Source organism: Thermobia domestica, chromosome 8 (assembly GCF_964235325.1).
Source record: "Thermobia domestica chromosome 8, izTheDome1.hap1.1, whole genome shotgun sequence".
NCBI classification, from domain to species: domain Eukaryota; kingdom Metazoa; phylum Arthropoda; class Insecta; order Zygentoma; family Lepismatidae; genus Thermobia; species Thermobia domestica.
This window is the reverse complement of record NC_137461.1, coordinates 67,628,173-67,653,891: the sequence shown is the minus strand read 5'-3', so window position 1 is coordinate 67,653,891 and position 25,719 is coordinate 67,628,173.

The following is a 25,719-nucleotide window of genomic DNA, read 5'->3' as shown; positions in this document are numbered from 1 at the left end:
TCACAGCAAATCAAAGATCAAGCTCGACGTAGTGATAAGCAATTTGAGAAGATTCAGGACAAGTTCGAAAAAGTAAATTCACAATTGGAAAAACTGGACCAGAAAGTGAATCAACAAGATCAACGTTTCGGTGAAAGATTAGAACAGTTGCAACATCATAATGATGGCATTCAACATCAACAAATGAATCAACAAATTGTAGCCAAATTTGAACATTACGATAAAGAAATCGGTAATGTAGTACAGAGATGCTCTGAGATTCAAGACTCTGTGGAGGCTATCGAGACTGTGGTAGAAGAACACGACAACCGAATTAAACGATTGCAGGATGAAGTAAACTCCATTGAAGAAAAGTGTATTCACGAGAATGCAGTGCAAGATGGTGGGCACATTACATTAGTGAAATGTACGGAGTTTCCATAGAAGCATGCTGCCATATTGGTTGGATCAGATTATCCTAACTTCTTTCCTCATTCGAATGTTTTTGACTGCTTTGCAGATACTAAGCGTAATGAAGATTCTGATATGTATCAGTATGCTAAAAGTTATGACCATCCTCATCTTGAGAATGCTATTGACTGTCTGTGTTCCCCGTATATTCAACATGATATTAATCCTATGGTTCATGTAGCAAGAGATAAGTTGATTCCAATATTTGTGAAATTCAGAAAGAAAGCGTGAGTTCCCACCAATGCTTGTAGTGATTGTTCAACTGAATTGGAGGTGTTGAATTGTGTATTCAACGAAAAGACCAGAATTATGTTGGCGAACGGTCTGATGGTGTCTTCGCAGAACGTAATGTAGTGCGTTAATTTCAGTCATCCAGGTGTGACGTTGCAAATTTTTGAAAAATTCTTCAATGGTACAATATAGTGACAACTTGAACCGAACTAACATTAATCGAGACCAACTTCGATTCATTCATGTGAGATTGAATTGTGATCTCAATGTGCAGGAAGATGTTAAATTCACGTGTACCGGTGATGAACCTATTACAGAAGAAATAAAACCCGTGGTAGGACAAAGTACCGTGAGCATTGTGGAAAGAATAGGTACAGATATTTTAAGAGACACGATATCTCGACATCAGTAAAACGAAAGAGAACCGAACTTAATTTTACCGGTGATGTAAACGAACCTAATCCTAGTAGTAACAATGGTAATGATTGTGTAACTCAACCTAATCCTAGTGTAGTACGATCACGTACACCTAAGAAGCATGTAAGCATTAGATCTAATTTCGTTCGATGTGAACTTCGTAGAAATCTTATAGATGGCGAAAATTCTCAGCGTAAGAAACGAAGAACTGTAGAAGTAAATAATGCGCAATATTGTGTTTCTATTTGTGACTTTCAATGTGACTTGAATGAACTTGTTGGCCATGTAACTTAGGATGGATTTCCGATGTCCGAAAAGATCGTATTCAATTGATTCTGCTTTAAATATCATTATGGTTTCGTTTGTTATTCGTACCTTAATTGAGTTCATGTCTATGATCGTAGTTACTCAATTTATGTCAGCATATGCATTAACATTATGTGTTTTACTTAATATTTGTGTTTCATACTATTTATGTGTTTTTCTTATGATTTCCAAAATGCAATATCAACCACATTATTCATGTTATGATGTTAATAAGATGTTAATTATTATTTTATGTTCTGATTATTATTGATATTTCAATCTATATTTTGTTTAACTGTATCTTATATTCGATCATTTTTGTGTTCTAAAAATAACTATATGAATATCACATACATCTTTTTCAAAACCTTCATGTTGCCCAAATAGATAATGGTTGGATTGTAACAAGCATGTAATGGCCCTGAAAAGGAATCAAATAACTTGTAAATCAAATCTCGAATGTGCCTTATCGTCGTTGAAACGTATAAATAAATGAAGATGATGATAAAGTTTAAAAGAAATATGATAATAAATATGATAATAATATTGTGATAAAATTAAGTATAATATATATGTATAATTATATGAATTGTAATTTTTAAGTATACGAGGTGCTTTCGAAAACTCGAATGATTAACATGTATATGTAAATGGTCCAGAATTCTTTTTCTTTTTATGAAGTTAATGAATAAAAAAATTGAATAGTCTGTCGGGCGCCATAATATACAACAGTACATTGTTTACAACAGTACATTGGATATTAGTAATTTTGGGGCATAAGTTATTCTAAATATGTACTAGGCTGGCTGATTTTAAAATCAGAAGAAGAGAAAGAAATGTTTTAAAAAATAATGATTGTCGATAATGTTAATATATAAAGATATTTCAAATGTTTTGAAATAATTAGATTTTGGATAGCAGGTTGTCAGGGGCAACCAGATATTATAATAAATAAATAGAATCAAAAAATAAGGGACGGAGTGTGTGTTATTTTAATGGCTCAAATTTATTACAAAAAGAACCAGTGATTTAATCGTAGTAGTAACATAGTGACATTATATAGTATATGCATGCCTATGACAACCGAACTTACTTAGTTAACACGTTGACTGCCGCGTCGGGCACGTGTGCCCGATTCTAACAAAGCCCTACCCGCCGCGTCGGTCACTGGTGACCGACACAACAATGGTTTCTTTATTTATTTCAACAATAGAACTGAATTACTGCACAAACTTTAAATTTGCTTCTGAGTACACACAATGGATTGTAGAAGAAAGTGCACTACTAAACTTTTCCCCCAATTACTGTTTTTGCTTTCAAGAACACAATAAATTTCGGAGAGAGAGATATTTATATTTTCCATACATTATTCAATATACAAATATTGTATTACATATTTGAAGCAATATTATATTTCATAATGCTTACACAAAATAGAAATAACACACACACACACACACATATATATATATATATATATATATATATATATATATATATATATATATATACATCCTGTAGGTGATAACATATGTGTTAGATTATGGTTTTTGATTCGTTAAATTATGATAGAAAATTCACACTAAATGTAATGCATGTTAAATGGAAAAAAATATTTTTATGTGAAATTCGTAGAAAATGTTACATACATTTTATTGTTTAGTATCAAATTTTGTTTTATATATTGCAAATTGTCTCTTACATTATGAATGTTTGTAAACCTAACATAAACATTTATTTACATGGAAAGATCTCTGTGACATTTGTTGAAGCACTTCAAACAAAGCGTTGGTTCACCTTCAAATCCTGTGCAGTAGGTAACTACTTTCTTCGTTTGATTTGCTGCCAACTTCCTTGACATGTCTTCCTGGCTCCAATAATCTGACAACGATGGCATTTTCACTACTCCCATATACGCAACTAGACCTAGAAATTTTCTGATTTCATTTTTGTCAGTCGGTACCCAATCGTGTAATCTTGACGACGGTCCTACATCATAGACACTTGTTAACACTTAAGTGGCATACACATTAGTCTGATCAACTATCAAATTTATCACCTTATCATCCACCATGCAAGAGAAAAACTCACTAGGTTCACTCTGTGCTAAAGCTGCAACAAAAATTGGGTTCACACCTTCGTTTTCCATAAATTGTATTACTTGTGCTTGGCATCCCCTAGGTTGTGTCCATTGCTGTTACGTACCTGGTCTTACTTCCTTTCTTCGTTGATGATAACGTGGAAGATTATGTGCTGTTGGCGTTGAAGATATACAACTGTTGGGAAGATATACAACTGTTGGGCGATATACTGCGTATATTTTCTCCTTGAGACGTAGAGGCAGAGGAGGGAAGATCACATCCATCCGGAGGAGAAATATGTACTTTCTTCTTTACGTTACCACTTATATTACCACTTTCAGCTTCGCTGTCACTTGATGTACACCAAGAATTCTCATCCGAAACACTTTGTATATAATCTGAATCATCGTCGGAAAATATATCAAAGTTCTCATCAGACATGTCCTCATAAAGTGTATTTTCAATTTTTGATGGTGATACAAACAATTTACGTGGTTTCAGAGTGCTTTTACGTTTAGACATATTGCAGTTTTATATACAATGCACTATAATTCCAACAAACGAAAAAAGGTTTCTTCGTATCAACAATGAGTTCTTGGTGAAACAGACAAAACTAATACTTCAATATTTTTCTACATACCAGGCTAGAGTAATAGCATAAAACAAAAAATTCACCAGAACCCGTGAGGTGTTGAAGAGAATACTAAAGATGCAAATCGGGACGGTGACCGACAGGCTGCCCGACACGGCGCAGGCAAAGGAATTTTAAGTTCTACGCCGCGTCGGGCACGCGTGACCGACAATCAAAAAAAATTTTTTTCTTGGAAACGGTTACTCTAGGTGAACAAATAAGATAACAAATAAACGTTTTAGAAGGAATGGGAACTTATGGTAAGAATGGCCTGAATGGAAAAATTCCATCGGAAAGCTTGGCAGTCAACGTGTTAAGTGTCTGTTGTGAAGTGTGCAGTAAGTAGAGTACCAGGCGTTATATTTCTTGTGTTACTGGGTGCATATAGTCGGCAGGAAGAAGCTTACCAATCGATTTGGCTCAGATACTGGATAACTCTAGATAAATACATTTAACGAAATATGTTTGGTTGCCATCGCCATACGTTTGGCAGGTTCATCTGGAACTGAACAGCAGTGACTTTTTCTCTCTGTACCTTCTTCCCTTAATTCTGTTCTTTCTTTCACTTTTTGTAAAATACCAGAGTACAATTAAGATCAATTGATGCTTTTTTTTTTTTTTGAGATGCACATGTCACTGCATGAATAATTTCAATATCAACATGCATTGTATAGTAACAAAGTTTGACAATTAGCATTAATTTCATGTTTATTGTAAACTCATCAATGTACTTCCCGCCTGTAGACAATTTTGTTAACGTTGATGGAATAAATATAAGAAAAATGCCATAAGTTCTGACAATTTATGCGAAAATTCCCTTTATCCCAAAAATTCGAGAAATCAATATCAAGCTATCCCACAATATGGGATTTTTCCCCACGGGTTGACATCACTGCAGCAGATTCCTAAATGAAATTCTGTCATTTATTTTAAAACCATGCTATTTTGTTAGAAGTGAGTTTCGTATTACATTTGAAACTACGATAGATTTCCACATTATAGAGACTCAATATTATAACTGCAACTTGCAGTAGATACAATCGCTTCCGGTTCCACAAGAAGGAGCCAGCTATTGGAACATTGAATCCATTTCACAAAATAACTTCAATCTATCTTTAATATTGTCGTTTTCGTTCTATTGTGATCAGTGCTAAAACCGGAAAATGTGGATTTGTACTACTTCCGGTTTGAATACAGGATTAAAGAAGAATGAACCTATTGTGTTGCTGAGTCCATACCAAAAGCTGTTTGTCGTTATCACTTACCGTTCTTGCTTTGATATATGTTGACAGACAGACGGACGGAGGACAGACAGATGTAGCCGCTCCATAAGACTACCCATATTTATGCATAATAAAGTATGGAATTCAAAAATATTTTAGATGTATATCAACTATCTCTATATCTATATCTATTTTCATTTCTATATTTATCTATTTATCCTTCTATAGATGGATGTAGATATAGAGCGTGTGTGTGTGTGTGTGTGTGTGCAGTATTAGTATACGATAGAAAGGAAAACTCGTCATTTAGTCTGCGTAACATCAGAAAATGGAAAGTAAAAAATCCGCATCTGCGACACCAATGTCCTTTATTTCGAGATGGAAGGACGCATCCAGAATACTAAATTTTAGTAAATGGCAGAATAGCTAAGAAAAAAAAAAAAAAAAAGAGAAAGTAAAAAGTTCCGGCACCAATTTGTTTTCTTGTAATATAGATATTTTTTTTTATTTTTTTAAGTAGAAAATGGCTGCAAGGTAGCAAATTTTCTTCCTCTTTGCTCCGCTAGTTTTGGCAAAAATTCTAGATATCTGTTGAAACGGAGAATGAAGTATTTCGTGCTAGCGTGCGTGTGTATGTGTACGAAATGCAGAAGTTGGTGACAGTTGGTCTCCATTCTACAGAAGTGCCACTACAAACTTGTAGTAATGCGGTGTTCCAAAAGTCAAATTAAGGAGCACGTCAATGACAAAAGACTGACGGGAGAACCACTACACGCTGAAGAGTGCCTCTTTTCTCTCTCTTCCCCCTTTCGTTTCAGGCCCGCCTAATATCCTAACGCTATTACAAGTTTCATGTGCGTTCTCTGCGGTAACCATTTGCTAAGAATGGCGAAAAGCCAAGTTTTAATACTTGCTGAGTGTTTGAACATTTGGTAAAGCGAACCGAAAAGAATGAGGCAATTTTAGAATTACATTACGACGCTGAAAAAAAGAACAACTTAGGATTGAGGTCATCGAGAGAATTGTAGGAACATCATTTAGGAATTCAACAACAATTTGGGCAAAAGTTTGTTCAGCTCTCAATGTATTTTTGATTTTTGCCATTTCTTTTGTTGTCTTGAGAAACGAGGAAATTGGTATTTTACATACTGAACAACTTGCAACAATTTACTAATGCAATTATATATATATACAGGCTGTCCTATTAATGGGTACAAAAAATTTAGGGGTAGATAGCTGCTCAAACCAAAAAAAAAAAAAGTCCTCTGTAACTTTGGCCAAAAGTCCATAGTTTCGGAGATATAAGGTGCCGAAAGCGTGGTAAATGAACTTTAGAGATCTATATCTTCACTATCGTAAACGATAGAGGAAAGGCGGTATAGTCAAGTGTGGAATCGAATGTGCTCCATCCAAAAATGTTTACGCCACAATAGTAAAACCCGTGCGCAAGGGATTTCCCAAAGGAAGTGGGGAATCCTCGTCAATTCTCTTGAGAAAGAGAAGGCTAAATTAGCGTGGTTCGAAGACTATAAAAAGAGCAAAGTGTAATTCGTTGTCGGCAATGTGATATCTTCAACGAATTCAACATGGCGCGGGAGTTTTGTAATAAGCTATGTGGGGTTCCATAACTGCAACATCAGTAAGAGGTAAAAACATGCTTTAGTTACCATAAATGAGAGAGGCGGGCCATTCGAGGTGAATATCAGCAGCACAGTGTGTGTATACCTGCAATAGGAATTGGCAATAGTTGTACAGCAGGAGTGTTCAACTTGGAACAGTGAGCAGGAAAATCACAGAGCACTAAATCACGTCGCGGGCCTCCCTGTAGGTATATCATTTTTACGACAATTGAATAGTAGAGTATTAAATGATGGAACATGTTCATCGTAATTTACATCACAATAGTAAAACAAAAAGCTGTTATACTGGTAGCCAAAGTATTTACTCACTAAAGAGGAGCAAAATAATATTTAGAACTTTGTCAGTACATCTAGCAATCTTTATACCGAAGGAAATTTCTCCCAAGTACCTGCGCTTGCCAAGTGATTGTCTTCAGGGCGTTACCACATTTCGCACTGTGTGATCGATGGAAAATTTCCAGTTCACTCTTAACAGGTTTTGTAAAAAAGAAAAATTATAATAATCATTGTTTTCAATAACTGACCAGCGAGCCGGAAGACAGAGTTAAGCGGGCCGCATATGGCCCGCGGACCGGCTGTTGCACACGGGTGTTGTACAGATGAACCAAAATAACGTTAAACTGTAGTTGATGTAACTAATGGGTAGATGGAAATAAAAAGGAAGCTTGCTTTCTTCGTATGCAGAGAGAGAAATCGTCCAGGCAACCCAGAAGATAGTGGCACCGATATACCAATTGATTTCGTTGCAAGAAAAAAAAAAGCAAGGGAAGCAAGCATTGATATGATAACATCTTTCCTAAAACACTCATTTGCTTGGAATCAAGTTATAGGTTGTACTGAAAAAAACTTGCTGGGAAAGGCAACAAAACTGTGAAATAATAATAATAATAATAATAATAATAATAATAATAATAATAATAATAATCACAGCTTCTTTTTGCTTACTACCTTCACACACAACCTTATACACACATAGAGAGCGTCTGTTCCAGCCAAGATTCGAATACGGGGCTCTGTGATTGGAAGTCTAGTGACGTAAACCTTCCAATCACACAGACTAATACGCAACCACGTGGGAGTCTCAAAAATGTGTAGTTGTGTTTAATTGGGGTATTGTCTTAGAGCTCTTTTCACTTTTGTTGGATTCAAGTACACAAGTAGTTAACCTGTGACGCGCAACTTACAAGAATACCGAGGTGGCAGAATTTGTTCTGAAAGAAACAGGTTGTAATCGTCATATACTGTTGTTTCACGCGCCTAGAGCAGAAGCTCTGTATGTCTGTAAGACATTAGTAAAACAGGTTATCTTTAACGACACGAAACACAAAATGTGCCTGACACTAACTGAATCATGCGGTCCTATAATAAGTAACATTTTGGCCCGATTACAGTACAGTGCTATGGTTTTCATTGTGTGAGTGATGTACTATTTAAATTTTGTGATCCGAGCGAAAGGGTAGTGCCGTATTCAGTGCTACCAAGTGAATGAGTACTCGTTTAGTGAGCTAGTCGATATGCACCTAATTTATGGACGTGCTGAAGGTAACTCGTTGGCAGTACAACACTTATACCGTGAGACGTTCCCAAACCGTCGAGTTCCAAATGATCGGATATTTGTTTCCATTGATAGACGTTTCAGAGAAACAGGTAGTTTCCGTGGAAACGCGGATCGTGGAAGACCACGTGAAGTGTTTCGACCTGTCGACAAGGAAAGGATTCTTAACCAAGTAGCATGGCAGCCAGAAATGAACACACATGAAGCAGCTACAACAGAAAGCGTATCCCACAATATTATTTGGCGATTGTTTCGTGAACAGCTGTTATACAGAGGTTGTTCAGTCTACATTTGACCAATTTCGACTTACCTAAAAATTTAGAAGAATCCATGGCGCCAGGTCCGTAAGTGCTCGATGTATTTTCCTTGGTTCCTAACAATAGCCTGACAGCGTAATTTCCACTGTAATATGATTCTTTGAAGAACTGGGAGGGGATCTTGTCCCATTCCCTTTGCACAGCTTTCCAAAGTCCTTCCACAGTTGTCCCACGCCGTTTTCCCAAAGCCCGCCTCAGCAATTCAAATCCACAAAGTCCACAGGACTTGCATCTAGAGATTTAACAGATATCTCATTGAAAGGTATCACCTGTATACCACTTGCCTCCTCCATCTCCCTGTAGAATGCAAGGGACGATCGTGAGGTATGTGATGAGGCCTTGTCCATGTGAATGCGCACCAGATTGGCGTCATTTCCGTACATTGTTGGAATCTCATGCTCGTAGATCGGCCGCATGATCTGCTCCTGAAAATACTGCGAATTTATTTTGCAGTTCTTTGCCAACCTACGAATCTTCAGTTCACCTCGGTAACAGTAGCCAGTAACGACCATGAACCCTTTTGGGAAGGATTCTTTACAGACACGGACCCACCTTCTGAAGTTCTTGGCGCCTTTCTCTCGGTATATGATGGCTCTCGGTTTGCTGCAGTCGGAAAGGTAAATCCATGCTTCATCAAGCGTTACGTCATACATTCACCTTTGTTTTGCCAGATGCCGTTCATACAGCTTCCGGGAGTTACACTTTCGTTCCTTTTGGTGGGCATCCGTGAAAAGATGGCCGAGAGCTTTCATGACTTTTTCCAGCTTGAGTTGATGGTCCGGCTCACAGTCCCCAAAGACACGTCAAGACGATTAGCCATACATCTTTGTGTTGGCGGATTTTCTTCCATTGCCATTTTCCGAAGTTTCCTCTGCATGGTGGAAGTGGCCTTGGTGCATTCCCGCTTCCTAGGCAACTTCGTTGGTGATCCAAATGGTGGAGCGTCGTTGCCATTACACCTTTTAATAACATTTCTTATTCCACTTGAACTGATGTTGCAACCATTCTTTTTGCACTGTTTTCTAATGACAGAAACACTAAAGTCATAAAGAGCCTCAACATAGCCTTCCCAAAAACCGGCTTAGTTTGGGCGGCATTTTGGTCACAGCGGAAACCCACACACTTGGAAACAAATTTAACACAACACTCACAACAATGGTCCTGTTTTGTGCGTTATTGTCGTCCGGAAAAATAACTCCGTTCCCAGGAAGCAACTGCACAACACTGGAGTACGCCACAAGCCAGGTCGGGTGAGTCCATTCTGCACGGGAGGGAGAAGAAACGAAATCGGCCAAAAGTAGGCTGAGCAACCTCTGTACCCATGGCACTTACAACGTGTACATGCTCTTGAAATGAGAAACTATTCCCCACGACGAAGATTTTGTCGATGGATATTGAGGAGGTGCACGCGAAACCCAATGTTTCCACCATTCATTCTTTTATACAGATGAAGCTGGCTTTACGAGAGATGGCGTCGTAAAGCTACACAATCGCCATTTCTGGGTCGAGGAAATCCGCATCAAATTGCCGTAAGACGCCACCAGAGACAATTTAGCGTAAACGTGTGGGCAGGCATAATCGAAAACCAACTTTTATGGCCATATTTCTTCCCAGGGCGTTTAACTGGCGAGCTATCTCAATTTTCTACAGCATGAACTTGCTCAACTTCTAGAGGATGTACCTCTGGAAGTAAAACGTTCCATGTGGTTCATGCACGATGGGGTTCCTCGTCATTTTCAGAGGCAAGTTCGCGAACATCTTGATATTGCATTTCCAAACAGATGGATAGGATCTGGTAGTCGATATGCATGGCATGCTCGTTCTCCCGATTTAAATCCATTGGATTTTTATTTGTGGGGACTTATTAAGGAAGTAGTTTACGCAAGGCAAATTCATGACATAGACGATCTGAAACAACGTATTTAGGCTACTTTCCTGTCTATTCGTGATACACTTGAAGTACAAGATAATGTTCGTCAGTCATTGCTGCGTCGTGCCCATCCGTGTGAGCGAGTTGGTGGAAGACATATTGAGAACATACCACGACTACACAGGAACGACTAAGGCGGATATTGGAAACGTAGAACAGCAATTTGGCAAACAGAACCTAGTTACGGTGAGTACAATTCAGTTATAGTCTATCACTATTTATTTCATTCATTTTGCCACATACTGGATACACATTTCTTTTCATTTTTGTATTTACTAACGGTGTGCATGTGCCTGTTCCTTTTAGTAGTCATATTCCCTATGTTTTTGGTTACTGCACTCCCTTTTCATTCATGTTCGGACGCCAATTCCTATTGCAGGTATATACACACTGAGCTGCTGCTATTCACCTCGAATGGCCCGCCTCTCTCATTTATAATAATTAAAGTATATGTTTTTACCTCTTACCGATGTTGCAGTTATACAACCCTACATAGCTATTTACAAAACTCCCGCGCCATGTTGAATTCGTTAAAGATATCACATTGCCGACAACGAATAACAATTTGCACTTTTTATAGTCTTCGAACCACGCTAATTTAGAACTTTTTCTCAAGAGAATGGACGAGGATTCCCCACTTCCTGTGGGGAATCCCTTGCACACGGGTTTCACGATTGCGGCGTAAGCATTTTTGGATAGGGCACATTCAATGTCTTTGACTTGACCCTGCCTCCTTTGCTTTATCGTTAAGGATAGTATATGTCTCTGAAGTTCATTTTCCCACACTTTCGGTATCCTATATCTCCGAAACTATGGACTTTTGGCCAGCTATCTACCCTTAATTTTCCTACGCATTAATGGGACACCCTGTATACATATATATATATATATATATATATATATATATAGGATGGTAGTGCATCAATGACGGAAAATTCGGGAGATGAATCTACAGGTAAAAACAAGCAAAAAATGTCATATGAACATTGGGTGAATGCGGCTTCGTTTGGACGCTAGAGCCGTCTGAAATGTCACCTTACGAGGCGGTAATTTGCAATATCGCAAGAACGGAGAGAAATACGAATGTCGGCTCAAAAGATATCACAGGAAACCCCATCCAAAGAATTCAGTTATGCATAAGTGACGCCAAAACAGTGGCGGCGGCAGGGGGCAAAAACGAAGTGAATGGAACGCGGAGAAAAGTGAACAATTTACACTGACAAACTGTAGGAGGGGATATTACGTGGAACATGCAGTAACAAATGTTAATGAACAAAGGCAACAATGGCTACGCTGTAGAGACACTATGGAAGGCGGAATGTAGGAATACAGTATCTTTGTAACGGAGAGAAGTAGGAATGTCGGGTCAAAATATATCAAAGAAAACCCCATCCGAAGAATCCAATTATGCGCACGTACTGCGGAACATTGGCGGCGCATGGCAGCTACAAAGAAACTGTTAAACACTCTTAGTGATGGTCCGCGCAGATGGTAAAAAGCACGTACGGAAGATGAGGCCCAGTGTACTGTAAAAACAAGAGGTATTGTACTTACCGTGGTCAACATAATGCTGTCTTAAAGAAGGTGTTCAATATGTCCTCGTTGTTGTTCGAGACAGACAGTTACACGATGGCGTAAGAATTATCTGACTTTTGGCAATAACGTTGGCGTTTGCCGTAGTGTGGCAAATGCAGCTCATACACGCTAGCGAAGATCTTCAATGCCATGCACGGGCCGTGTATACACGAGACTCTTCACGTAACCCCACAGGAAAAAGTCTAGGGTAATCAAATCGGGTGAACGTAGGGGCATGCTCCGTTGCTACCACGATCTATTTACCTCCGTGGAAGTGTTTCGTTCAGATATGCACGAATAGTGTAACATGAATGGGAAGAGACCCCATCGTGCATAAACCAAATACAATGTCGTGTACTCAGTGGCACGTCTTTAAGTAGAATAGGTAGGCCCTAGGTCAGAAACTGGAGATACGATACTGCTTGCGTTCAATCGCTGTGGTAAGAAGTGTTGTTTCACAACGTCGTCATCAATAATACCAGCCAACACATGCAATTGGAAACGCTGGTGATGCTTCCTTCGTCTCTACAATTCCATGTGGGTTGTTGGATGTCCATCGATGGTCGTTGTGGATATCTGTGATGCCATCCCGTATGAATGTCTCATCTGAGATCAACATCTGTGCTAGAACTTTTCTCCGCGTTTCATTCACTTTCTTTGTGCCCCTTGGGCCGCCATTGCTTGACCATCACTTATGCATAATTGAATTCTTCGGATGGGTGTTCCTTTGAAATCTTCTTACTCGACATTTCTATTTCTTTCCGTTACAAAGATACTGTATTCCTGCATTCCGCCTCCCATAGTGTCCCTACAGCGTAGCCATTGTTGCCTTTCTTCATTAACATTTGTTGCTGCCTTTGTTCATTAACATTTGTTGTTGCATGTTCCAAATAACATCCCCTCCTACAATTTTTCAGTGTAAATTGTTCACTTTTCTCCATGTTTGATTCACTTTCTTTGTGCCCCCCTCTAGCACCACCACTTATGCATAATTAGATTCTTCGGATGGGGTTTCCTTTGATATCCTTTGAGCCGACATTCGTATTTCTCTCCGTTCTTGCGATATTGGAAATTACCGCCTCGTAAGGTGACATTTCAGACGGCTCTAGCGTCCAAACGAAGCTGCATTCACCCATGTTCATATGACATTTTTTGCTTGTTTTTACCTGTAGATTCATCTCCCGCCGAATTTTCCGTCATTGATGCACGACCACCCTATATATATATATATATATATATATATATATATATATATATATATATATATATAGTGTTTGTTCCTGTGTGTGTGTGTGTGTGTGTGTGTGTGTGTAATAAATAATATTTCCATCACTAACAAGAAAGAACATTTTCCTGTGGACCACTTTTTCGAAAGTGTGTCCGAGATTTATTTAATAAATTATGTACGAGTAGATAAATAATTATTGAAAAAAATGGTTTATACCGAAATAGTTAAAATTTGAAGTAATTTAGACTTTAGGATGAGTATGTGTGTAGCCTAACCTTACTCATGGCTGAGACACACGCATGGGCACCAAGTATGTATCAGCTTTCCGTTTATGCTGACTCTCTACGTGTAAGTCATATATACATATCTGACACAATGAAAAAACGAAGTAGTTGGTAAAACTGACGGAGACAGAAAGAGATTACCTAACAAACACCGGAAGCAAACAATGAACCACTCAACAACTCAATATAAGAAAACTAGATCCAGACCCTGTAGATCCTAGCCAAAATTGATGGTCATCGATCAAATAATTTTTTGTCTCTCGTGCGACGAACCTTGCATATGGACAGCGTAAATATGTAAAAAGAGTTTTGGTAAATTAAACCCTTTTTATTAAAAAAAAAAAAAACAGACCTGTTTTTGTAGCTTAGAAAACAGTTTACTTGATAATTTTGTTGACATGTAACTAGCTTTACTAGTTACAGAAACCAAATGACACTTTCATTTTTAACAACAGAAATGCATTAAATTCTTCCAGCACGTACTGTATTTGCAATTTTTTTATAAGACAGTTGTTGACTTGTCATTTCCATGTTATCACAATGATTCCCTGAACTGACTGCATTAATTAATTGGGAGTTTATTTCATCTGTCAACTGATGTTAATTAGAGAAAACTCTCTCAATAGTTGAATACTGCTTGGAGTTGCAAAATAAAATAGTCATTTTAACAAGTTCACTGTTACACACAAACATGTCTATGTAGCAATCCACAGATGAAAATTATATTATTTATATATTAAAATGCTAGGTTTATATGTTTGCTGAAGAAAAGTTTACATGTTTGTCTTCAATCCTTTCGACAGTGAGATCTCAAAAACTACAAGTGCTAGAAATGTGTCGTTTTCAGTGGTCGCTTCCAGATTTTGTGTAAATTGTCCAGTTCTAATTGAATATTTAAAAAAAAACATGGCCCTTATTTCTTTATTAAAATTTTAAGGTAGTATACTGGAAGTGTTGAAATTGTAAAAAAGTAAAGAATCATATCCTGCGAGCTATATATTCCAATACTACATATTGGTATATATGAGTTGCATATCTCTCAGGTATTTGTTTCATATCCAAATGATAATGAGAAACGAAAGATAACCATTTCGCCAGTCTAAGATGAATATGTATTATTTTGCCCAATAAACACTATATTTCACTGACATTATAATTAATTGTGTGTAATGTATTTGCTTCCTACATAAACTGCATGCAAAAAGAAAGAAAAGTGATCATATATGCATTAGAAACTCCAACCGGAAGTAGGCTCATATCTTGCAAACGGTGCCAGATATTGAAAAAAAATCGAAAAAAATCTCCCCTTTATGGTACCCTTTGCTGATTTTTAACAAGACGTTCTTCACTTGTGACTGTAAAGGGACATTTACAGATGTTGTGAGGAATGACAAGGAGATTCATGCTCATATGTGAATGGTATACAGTGTAGAGAGCTCAGGTTAAGCTAGTGATATTTAAATTTCAAAGGCGATATTGAAATGACAAAAAATAGCAAGCACTATTGGTAAAGACAATTAGAAAACACATATTCACAAATTGTAATTATTATTTGAATTATTATTTTGCCTATCTTCCTATTAAAATGTAAACTTTAACTCCATATTTCTTCATTTAATGATATCTTCATAGTGTGAGACCTATTTATGAAACTTATTGAACCTTAATTTATGCGGATCGTTTTTAGCGTTGTATTAAGAGCTTTGCTAACACGTGATGCTAACTTTTGTATTAATAACACGTAAGGGAAGTTGACAAATGTTTATATTGAAAAAGGCCACCCTCGACTTTCCGAAGGATTGTCGAAACACTTTCGAAGAAATCGGGTTAAATGAGTCATATTCTCTCATTTATTGATTTATACGATGGTATTTCTACATCCCTGAGGAAAAGTCGAGGTTGGTCTTTTTCGATATACATTGTTGTCAATTTCACTTACATGTTACTAAATACACAAGTTAGCATCACGTGTTAGTCAAGCTCTTAATGCAACGCTAAAAACGATTCTGCATAAAGCCCAAACACCATGAATCAAAATACCATGACAAAATCTTAATGGAAGATAGGAATAATATTTCAAAATTCTTGTTTCAAAATTCAAAATTTCAGTGTTCAACTGTTTCTCTGTGATACGATCGCAAACAAAAGGCAACATTGCTTTCAAAGTGAAAAAAGGAATTATAGAAAAGGCTCCTAAAACGGAAGTTTTTAAAAAAAACTGGTCCTCTTATTGTTAATGAGGTATTTATATACTGGTAGGTGTAGGGACATTGATTTAGAAGTAAATACAGAGAAAACTAATACATGGAAGTTCATCGGGCTCGTAATACTGCAAATTATGGACACGTTAAAGTATCAAATAACGCTTTCGACAAAGTGGATATTTTCAAATATCTAGGATCAATATTAACAGACCAAAACCATATTCACGAAGAAATTAAATGTCGACTAAAAGCAGAAAAGTCGTGTTATTATTCAGTTCAAAATCATTTGTTGTCGCGATTTCTGTCGAGAAGTTTGAAGCTTAAAATAAATAAAACGAGAATCTTGCCTGCTGTGGAACATAGTCGCTTACTCTGAGGAAAGAACATATACTGAAAGTATTTGAGAACAAGATCTCGAAACGAATATTTGTACTCAAGAGGACCGGTAATGAGGAATGGCGGAAATTTCGTACCGAGGAAACGCATAATTTACATCGTTCACCATTGTTACGTTAATCAAGTGTAAGAGACTTAGGTGGGCAGGTTATGTGGCCAGAATGAAAGGAAACAAGAAAGCTCTCAAAGTGTTAACCGGTAGTCCAATCGGAAAATAACCATTAGGAAGATCTAGGGGCAGATGGGATTGACAATATTAAGATGGATATCGCAGGAATAGGAATACAAAGTAGAAATTAGATCCAGTTGTGTAAGGATAAAAATCAATGGAGAGCTTTTGTGAATGCGACATTGAACCTTCGAATTACATACGTCTTAGAATGAGTGAGAGAGTGAGTGAGTTTGTATACCGAGTTTCATATTCTTAACAAGAAGGGAATTCTTAACTGTATTTTTACGTATATTTTGATCTCCTCTACCTTTTTTAGGATACATCCTTCAGTCAAAGTAATATGATAAAATCTCAGCACAGATTTGGCACTTACCATGTTTTATTTCAAACTCTTCAACCGCTTCTCCGTGATGCGATTACAAACAACAGGCAATGTTGCTTTTAATGTCATGAAAGGAATTGTAGAAAATGTCCCCCTTCCCTTCGCCTCTTAAAACGGAAAATTCTCAAAAACACTAGAACACGTGTCAACTTATTTTGAAAGAGTAGTTCATATACCAAGTATCATCTTTCTAACTTGGCAAGATATTGAAATATTCAATTTTTTCTCATAAATTTTGACTCTGTAATCCAAAAACAAAAACAAAAAAAAAACCATTTCAATGGGTTTTGCTATTTTCCTGTAATGCGATCACAAAGAAGATCCTTTCATTTTTGTGTAATAGAATATCATACTTTTTTTTTCAATACTCGTTATAGTTGTAAACAATGATACTAACCTGAAACATTAGAAAATCCCAAACAATGATACTAACCTGAAACATTAGAAAATCCCATCTCGAGAGGCAGAAATTCCGATTTTTCTCTTGAATTTCCCATGTTATATTAATTACAAAATTAATTTTTTTTTTTAAATATATGAAAATGAAGTTATTCTATGTCTCACATTTTCTGCAGTATATGAGTAAACTACCCGATCATCTATGTTATTCAAGTAGTTGATGAATATCTATTGTTCTTAATTGAAACAGACAGTTGAAAATGTTGGCGAAAACAATTATATTTTGTTGTCAGAATTTAGTATTTACACAATTTCTTTATGTCAACGCAAGAATACTAGAAGAATTTATTTTCCAGTCGTTTTAAGTAGAATGTTTACGGAAGTGGTTGTTTCTCATTTTGCACTTTACTTTACTTCTGTTTACTTTGCATTTAAAAATGTGTCAGAGCACAATTTACATTTCTTGGAGTTGTTTCTTGAGAATCACAAGTTGTTTCTGCACTAACATGCATTTTCAGTAATCAAAATTATATAATTAGCACTGATTTCAAGACTATTGAGGAATCATTGGTCTACTTTTCGCCCATGGAGAATTTTGATGTTGATGAAAAATCCCGTCTTTGGTGCCAGTTGTGAAGGAAATTCCCTTTATCCCATTTCAAGAAATTAATGTAAAAATCCCACAAAATGGGATTTTTCCCATGGGTTGGCATCATTAGTCGTAAAAGTTATATGTAAATTGTGGAATCATTCGCAACAATTTTCAACAGATTACAATACACCGTTGTCAACAAACCCCTTTTAATGACAGATTACGTTTTATTCAGTGACTGTCAGAAAATGATACCAAAATTACAGACGAGCGTGACTGACCGTCAGAGCACATTATATTCATCTGTGCTTAAATCAAGTCTGGTTATGACTAGTATCTTGGTGTACGTATAACTCCAAAACCTAAAACATTTTTCGATAAGTGATCATAACTTTAGACTGAAATATTTTAATTGTTATTTATCAAATATTATGTTGCTTACTGATTTTTTAGAAACCCATATTAGTTTCTAGGAAATTTATTCCTTGAGGGAAATCCTTAAGCTTCCATCTTAAACATTAAACCTAAAAACATGAGTATAAAGAAAGGTCTATTACCTTTTGCTCAACCCTGCAGTTCTCTCTTCCCTTCTTGGACTTACTACGAATGATTGTGATTTCTGTTTAGAATTGGCTGTATTTCGTTGCAGACTTGCGTTAAAGATGGAAAGTCTTAATTTGCATCCTACCAAATTATAAAATTTGTTAACCGAAGTAGCAAGAAAGCCTTCGGCCAGTTGGCTCGTGGTTGGCTTTTGGTTTTCTATGCGTGCTTTCATACAATCTGTCTTTTGTTGTACTTGTAAGTGATACTTTAGATCCTTCGCAGAGATCATAGTATCACTAAGCGTTCATTGGTTATTGACTTGCAGCAAGCGTAAAAATATTGCGTCAAACTTGAATGGGACAGTGAAAGCGAGGTTGTCCCCCTGTAACTCCGTTACTGGCATCCAGCTTGCGCCATGCTTGCACGCTTTCCAATCAAGCCGCACGCAAGCTTGCCGACTTCCAATTCAAGCTTACAGCAAGCGGTTTACAAATTGTCTCTGCTACTAGGAAAATTTCAATTTTACAATAATGTCCCATTTACGTTAATAATGTTTCTATCATAGTTATGTACGAACAAGATGAATTTAATAACCACATTGTAATAACTTTGTTCGCTGCAAATAATTTTAATTCGAGATTAAAATGTGATAACAAAATAGTACTAATACAAAAGATGAATGAATAATAAGCACAAGAAAACCAAACAAATCATGTAATAATCATGATAATTGGAATTGAAGATATGTAACATAATAAGAATAAGAAAGAATATAATAAATTCTGCAGAACAGTAAAAAGGAACACATGCTAGAAGCTTCAATTTTCTTCAGGGAGATATCAGCTGCTAAAGGATGTGTATTCCATCTAATAACACAATAGGTAACTTCTATTACTTTGGCTTCAATAGCAAAAATGGAATAGCTACTGTTAAAGTTACCGTTACCTGTGAAAATGTTAACAGATTGGCTTCATTAACGAACGGCACATGGTTAAGTACTGTTACAGTTACCATTGCCTGTGAAAATGTTAACGGATTGGTTCCATTAGCGAACGAGGAATGGATAGCTACTTTTAAAGTCACCGTTATCCATGAAAATATTAACAGATTGGCTCCATTAACGAATAGGACATGGCTAGTTATTGTTAAAGCACCGTTATCTGTGAAAATATAACGGATTGGCTCCAATAAAAACAGGATATTAGTACTTAGTGTTTAAGTCACTGTCACCCATGAAAATGTTAATGGATTGGCTCCATTAACGAACGGGACATGGATAGCTACTGTTAAATTACCGTTATCCTTTAAAATGTTAATGAGTTAGCTCCATTGAAGAACTCAGTCGAAATAATTCCTCTAGCTCTTTATCGCAATAATAATAATAATAATTTACAAATTAAGTTTTGTTCGACATATCGTGTGGAATAACATACGTACGGACTGAAGAACGGACATCATAATCTTAGAGGTCCCACTTGAGTTATCCTAAAAAGGAAAGTTAGAAAATCAATTGTATTGAAATGTAGAACGGATCAGATCCTGACGAGTACAAGCCAGAGATGGAGTGGGTCAGTGGGTCGTGGGTCAACAGCAAGTGACCCACTGTGACCCAACATCCACCGTGACCCACTGCGACCCACCACTCTTCATGACCCACCGTCACCTACTGCGACCCACCACCCACCGTGACCCACTGCAGCCCAACATGACCCACTGCGACCCACCGACTCAGTCTGACCTACAGACTCACTCTGCTCACTGCATTGTAGAGTGTATCTTCTAAGGACTGGTAAATTTGTCTGTGTTTTACTTTCAAGACCTTCATTTCCCTTCATTTCTCATCCTTTTCCATTTGTTTCTGTCTACTTAGCTGAGATGAGTATCTATATCTAAGTGAAAAACAAACTTCAGGCACTTTTGGATATTGATATTTGCAATTATAATAGTAGCAATAGGACTTATACTACTACTTGGCTTTCGAGGCCTGTGAGTTTTTAGAGGAGCAAACTACTGGGGAAAAAATTACATAATATATAAATTATTATATAAAAAATTGAATGTAACTATGTGTGCCTGATCATCACTGCCAAATTCCAAAGACAAATGAAATGTCTTTTGGTATATAGTTAGGCCTTAATCCAAATTGGGATGTTAGGTATATTGCTTTCATTATAACAGCTACATATCCCAAGGAGGTAGTGAGGATCCGAATTTTTGCGGAAAAATGAGTATCTCTCAAGCCGTTAAACTTTCTGAGCTCAAATTCGGTGTATTAACTCTTTATTTAAAAAAAAAAAAAAAAAAAACAGAATGTGTCCTAGCATTTTTTAAACTTCTCTTCTATGGGGAGGGGGTAATTTCTATACATGGAAAATTGGAAGTGAGTTGGTTTGTAAAAATGATCGAAAACGATCGATATTACTTAAGAAAAAAATCAGAAACAAAAAATACAGTTGCTGAAGCTTATGTTTATTATACCTGTATAGCGCGCTTACACCATAGAACAATCAACCCACGAAGTTGTGAGAAAAATAGACATAAAACTGTAAGTTTAATTACGCGGAAATTTTAAGTTTGGATTGTACGCATAATTATATGGAAATTTTTACCCTTTTTCCCCTTTATGTTGGTTTACTTACCTTGATTTGGGACTTTCAAATTTCATCCTTTTTTCCACTGAAAAGTGTCGATTCAACAAGGAAATAATTACACTATGATAATTTAATTAAAATTCATCGTAATTTGGCCCATGACAAACAGTAATGTGGTAATTAAAGGGGAAGAAGGATGAAATTCACATTCACCTCTGAACACTTCCCCGGAACCTCGTTCCCTTTTGCTTTCTAGGGGGGAAGGGAACTTGATAATGACATCAAACTTTCATATATAATTACAAAAATTAAATTTATAAACAAATAAGAAATCATCAGTTTATCAGGCTTTAATTGATAATTTATTCACAAGATTCCCTATCGAAGGTGTGGTAGATGAAGTTTCTGTTCTCCATGAGTCGACATTGCCAACTGACATGGTCGATATGGAAAAGATGTTGTATGGTGATAGAGAGGTGATACTTCTTGCTGAGTATTTCAAAACTGACCGAGAAAAATCGTTATCAGACTTAAGTCTAACAAGCAGATTGTCGATTGAGGAGCTGCAGAAATTTCTACGTCGGGTAGAAATATTATCAATTTCCATGTCAGAGTGCAAACGGGGATTTCCCCTTATGAATTTGCAGATGACTGATATTAGAAATAGACTTACGTTAATGCTCAAACATTGTGTAACTTGTTCATCAATGTTAACGGCCCACCATTAGACGAGCTCAAAGTCGACGAGCTAGTTATTTCTTGGCTGAAGGATGGACATCATTCCGCTGCGGATGATTTACCACGAAAAAGCTCTGGAGGCAAACAGGAAACAAATCCGATTTCAGATTTGTTTTAAGGTGGAAAATTACGAGTTATGGAAAATGTATACTTGTATTACTAATGGCTTATTTGTGTTTTTTAACTTTGTGCCTAATTTTTAATAAGTCTCTTCTTTGCTTTTTGTAAACTAGAAAGCAAACTACTTTGATTATAATAATTGCAATTATGCATATTTGTAACTTAAATTTAACATGGTGTTTTAGTGATTACACAAATTACAATTATGAGCATACTTTATGGAAATGCACTCACAGAGGGCACCAGAGCACCTTTATACGCTATAAAAAAAACTGATTTTTCAAGTCTTTTGTGAGAAAAATACTATGAACTGAGAAATCATAACCTTTTCCATGTTGTACAGTTGTATTTTACTGCGAATAGAAGTTTCTTTTGGAATGAGTTGAGCAATTAACATTTCAAGAATACTCTCTTAGTACAAGTATATTTTAGGCACACAATAATTTCCCCCCACCTCGAAGTGCTTCAATTTCCCTTATTGACATACACTTTACCATTTTATATCATAAAGGTCAGATCCACCGTTATTGGAACAGAGTGGTGCTTGAGCGATTGACCGTAGAAATTCAAACTCCGATTAGTGACAATTTCACAGTCTTGTTTTATTACTAGTGTAAACTCTTTAGTCAGTATTCGATCTCAGCTCGCGCCGTGTGGACTTTATGGTGGACAAACATCGTGCTCGTGGGTTTTCTCGGGGTTCTCCCGTTTCCTCCCACTTTCTTCATTCCACCATTTTATTCATTTCTCATAATCACCGTCTCCTTTAGCCTAACCAGCATAATCGTGGGACGTAAAACTTAAAGATTCATTTCTTTAGTCAGTAGAGAAGAGGCCGTGGATCATGTGTCAGACTTGATGACGATGGATTCTGGTGAGTCAGAGTAGGTCACAGTGGATGAAAGTGGTTCATGGCGGTTGATGGGTCTGAGTAGGTCACTGTGGATGGTGGGTCACAGTGGGTCACGGTGGGCGGTGGGTCGGAGTGGGTCACGGTGGTTCGTGGATCATGGTGGGTGGTGGGTCAGTAGGTCGTAGGTCACGATGGGTGGTGGATCAGTGGGTCGTGGGTCAAATTTTCATTGTCCCACGCCAACTATGGTACAAGCAAAGCATTACCAAACCACCACTATACTGTCCGCTGCTTTCTCAATGTCTGGAATATTTTTTCCAGTTTCAATAGCCATTATTTCCAATTGAAAATCGAAAATCATAGAGAACCATATATGATTCTGTTGCTGTTCAATGCTTTACCATGCATGTATGGTTCTCATGTCTGACTTGCTTTCACTGACGTTTGTGTTTAATTGTGGCGACCACAACCACCAGGATACAAGGAGAAGCAGTTATTAACACTTTCCTTCCCCTTTTATTTCAACTCGAAGCGGGATGTTTAAGGAGCGCAAAGGAGTACTACTAGGTGGAAATTCTGCGGAACACAATAACTAGGTACCGTATTTTCCAGGTGTTTAAGAACAGCCACTCACATTTTGTAGAGAAGAACTGTGTAAAATATGAATAATTGAATTCTTAATTGTAATTTGTTGAGTATGTTGATTGTAATTTAGCAGCGATACCATAACAATATATATGCCAGTATATACTTGAACTTTTACTGTAAAAAGTTACAATGTACAAATATCTACTTAATGGATCGAAGAAAGAAATTGTGACACCTTGTTTGGTGATTTATATAGTTCTTTTTTTTTCTTTGATATATCAAGTTACACTGTTGATTTCGTCTCTCGCTGCCCTTCAGCCCAATTTTCTCCCCCTTTCTATCTTTTTCTGTCTTGCCCTTTTTTCAAGCAGTCTTTTTCTACTGCCGACAACGCTTCAGCGTCTTCTCATTACATGCTACACTAATTTTAAATAGTGCGGGGCTGACGCTTGAAATATGCCAGTCTCCGAACCTCCTGAACTTCACGGACATAAGACTCGCTTTAAAGCTAACACTACTTCCACACTTTCTTCATATATATACATTCTTGTTTTTTTTTTTTTTCTACCCTGGAGAGTTAACGCCGTCTACTTGGCAAGATTCCAATGTTGCAGTGGTCTTTAAAGTGTTGCCAGATAAACTAATAATCTTCCTACATGCATACAATAATATTTAGAAAAATATTTGTAACTTTGGTCATATGTGAATATGTCTCCTTTTCGTAAAAGTGTTACAATTTCCCACTTTTTTTCAGGTAGATATTGTCGTTACTTTGAGAAAACAGCAACTGAAAATCAACTTTTCTTTAATTTTTCTGACTCCTTCGAATGCTCCAAGCGATTTGAAGCAGAATGGTTAATAACTATCTTTTCTATAGTTAGTGCACAAAGACAAACCAGTTATAATGTTAATGAAAATTTACAAGGCGTAATGATGAGAAATACGGATCTAATTTTCGAATTGATTCTTTTCAATTCTTTCCAGATAAGAAGGGGTTCCGTTGTCTTAAAGGTTTCTTTTCTTTCGCTGAATTGTCCATATGCTAAAGGATCACCTCGTTCTCCAATCTAATTCCAGTCTTAATTTCGAGAGGCATCACTCTTTTGGAAAATACTATAGTTATAACCATAGGTTCATAATAACTAGACTAAAATCATTAGTCTTTATGGATTTTTCTTTTAAAATAAAATCATTTGTTAAAAAATTTCTAGTACAGGCGCAAACAAAAGGAATATGTGCTATTATTTAGTCATAAATTTACGGAATAATATTTTTTTTCAACACTGGTATAGGTTAAACACAATTTTTCGTATGTTATAGAAAATCGTAGTTAGCTAATAATAAGAACATACTTATACCTGCTATATTTATTGATATAATAAAACTTCTATTAACTATAATTAAAGTATTTATAGAGATATTATTAATGATTTTATAGTTCCGTTTTTTTCTTACTGTAGAATTAAAACAAACTTCACTTAATATACTATGTAATATGATTTGATTCGCTTTGTACTTTCTACGGCCGTTGTCAATTGTGAGGTTATAAAGGACGAGGTCTATAGTTTAAAGTGGGATTTGAACCCTACCGTAATACGTTAGATGATCTCTTATCTGAAATCGTGTACCAAAAGCATGCGGCTTTTACTTTTACAAAATAAAACGAAATATTTAAGAATAACGTCCCGCAGTCGGGCCTGTATCCAATGTGCAGAAAAAGATTATAAATGAGATAATGCTAGCAGATAAACATAATGGAAAAATTTGGAAGAATTAAGAATGTTGTTGGAGGGAGTAGGGAATGTGTGAATTAAGTGTCTATTGCAGGTAACCCGGCGTTGATAAAGACCATGGCGACGGGCAAACAAGCACATCGATAGTTTTGTAGCAATATTACTTGTGGAACCATAACTGTGTGTGCATTGCCAACCCTTCCTCTCGTACGTCATTCCCTCCCTTCCTTTCCGAATGTTGTTTCTCTCTGCTTTTCCAGATTGTAAAAGCGCATTCTTACGTCATACATTGGCCAGATTGAAAATTACTATCTATATATATAAAAGAGAACGTACAATTCTTTGTCCGCTCATCACGCTAATACGGCTGAACCAATTTCTTTCATTTTTGGGGGGTTATTAGGATTTGGACCCTAGATGGTTTTTATCATATCACTTTAATTTTTAATTACCAGTGTCTTGAGATAATTGACCATTCAAGTGTCCATAACGTACAAATCCTTTGTTATTAGTTCATCATAGGTAAAAATAAACGTA